This window comes from Mastomys coucha, chromosome X (assembly GCF_008632895.1).
Source record: "Mastomys coucha isolate ucsf_1 chromosome X, UCSF_Mcou_1, whole genome shotgun sequence".
Taxonomy (NCBI): domain Eukaryota; kingdom Metazoa; phylum Chordata; class Mammalia; order Rodentia; family Muridae; genus Mastomys; species Mastomys coucha.
The window spans coordinates 163,020,048-163,022,327 of NC_045030.1; the positions used below are offsets into that span (position 1 = coordinate 163,020,048).

At 35.9% G+C, this 2,280-nt stretch overlaps 1 protein-coding gene across 1 annotated transcript in view; it reads left to right on the top strand.

The window, feature by feature from the left end:
- The window catches only part of Mid1 (midline 1), a 363,560-nt gene that overhangs the window by 114,813 nt on the left and 246,467 nt on the right, over nucleotides 1–2,280 (top strand). The window lies entirely within an intron of this gene.

Below are 2,280 nucleotides of genomic sequence, written 5' to 3' on the forward strand. Positions count from 1 at the left end.
AAAAAAAAAAAAAAAAAAGAATGAAATAGATGCCGGGCAGTGGTGGCACACGCCTTTCATCCCAGCACTTGGGAGGCAAAGGTGGGTGAATTTCTGAGTTTGAGGCTAACCTGGTCTACAGAGTGAGTTCCAGGACAGCTAGGGCTACACAGAGAAACCCTATCTTGAAAAACAAAACAAAACAAAACAAAACAAAACAATGAAATAGACTAGGTTCTAGAAACATAGGATATATTAAAAGAAACCATGAGAATTTGAGCCATATTTGGGTACTATTGGCTATACTATTTCTTTTTTCACAACAGTTATTTTTCCAAGCACATAGGCAGTAAGGATGGCACAGCTCATATTTAATAAATCACATATACTTTTAAAAAAATGCATTATAGGCCAAGATGATGGCTCAGAAGTTAGCAGCACTTGTTTAGAAATCATGAGGACCAGAGTTTAGGTCCTAGTATTTACTCAACAAGTCAGGCATTCAGTAACATCCTGTAACTGCAGCTCTGGGGGACCTGATACCCTCTGTTCTCTGTATACAAAGTTGTGTGCAAAGTTGCATACTTGCACATGTTCATACACATATATATATATTATATACTCGTGTAGAAACACACATGCCCCTAAATGAATAATTTTTCTAAACATTCACTATTATTTATATATGAAATATTTTACATGTACTATATATTTTAAATTAATTCTTAGATTCATTTTATTAATTTATATGTATGAGTATTTTGTCTGCATGTACATCTCCATGCAATACATACACATCTGCATGTACACTACATGCATCTCCTGTGCCTGAGGTGGTAAGCCTCTGTGTGAATACTGGGAATCAAACTTGGGCCCTTTGCAATAGCAAAAAGAACTCATAATTACTGAGCTAACTCTCAAGCACCTAAATTATTTTTTAATTATTAGATACATGCAAAATTTCCCCTTGCGAGTAGAACACTATTTTGTTTTGTTTTGTTTGTTTGTTTCTGTAAAATCCAAATCCCAAGAGGAATGACTGTTTTCTCAGTAAGACATTGTGAAAATAGAGAAGTGTGTTCTTGACTTGTGGATACAAAGAATTGGAGCTTTTGATTAGCTGCAGCCTGGTTCCCTTGTTTGAGTTTTTGGGCCCAAATACAGACACAGCCGGATTTCTTGATAGAGCTTTGCCACCTCCAGTGTCTCAGTGAAGTTATCCTTAAGTGAGAGAAAAAAAAATGTGGTGTTTTTTATTTCTGTATTCAGAAGTGAATGACTCACTTTCCCTGGAAATGTTCCCTGACTTGTTTATGTAACACTATGAATTTAGAGTTCACGGCCATTGTTTAATCACGGTAAGACTGTAACATAATGGAATGACCTCCTTAGAAAATGAGGTGCCCCAATGAAGCCTTGTCATGATTTCACATGACAGCTTAGATGCAGCTCTCAGCAGGCACATGAATTCAAGATTTCTTCTGATTTTTAAAGTGCTAGCATTTTTTTTCTTTAGGAGCTGAAACGTTGTAGAAATATAGTGTACGAATCAATCCTTAAGCCATAGTGCTTGGAGGGAAATGCTTGTGAATTAAGGAAGCACGGGAATCATGATGGCATAGGCAAATTCAGCTAACATTACTGAGAAGAACAGTGAAAGCATAAGGTGAACCAGATGGCAAAACGGGAAACCCATCTATGTATTTTACTCGCTTTTCGACTTTTCTATAGAGTAATAAGCATAAAAGAATATTTCTGAAAATCCCAGCTCAGGTGACGCTCCATGTACGATCCACTTAAGGAATTTTCAAGAAGGAAAAGATCATGCCATTATGTTCTGAACTACAGCCCATCTAGGTCTCTTTACTAAATTGTCATGTTTGGACATACATTTTCATAGTTCTCATGTATACTGAACAGACTACCGACATTACTGAATGAACACCATCTTATTTGGTTCTCAAAAGCAACATGTACAATCAGTATATATAGAAGACATTATTTAACTTATAGAGCCTAGTAAAAATATTGGAATGCAGTGTCTATTTTAAAAATGGTAACTTCAACATAGTGATAGCAAAACATGAAATGAAGTTCAAGGCCCATGATGGTGCCCTGGACAATTTCCACAGGGGTGGAAATATATAGAAGCTTACCTCTCATACAAATAACAAACAAATGAATTCTTTCGACATTCAGCTAATCAACTGGAGGCATAATTTTGGGCTCTGTAACCATGGTTTGGGTTTTTTTAAACTATGTTACAAAACACAGGAGGTATGTTTTGTTTTTTTTTTTTTT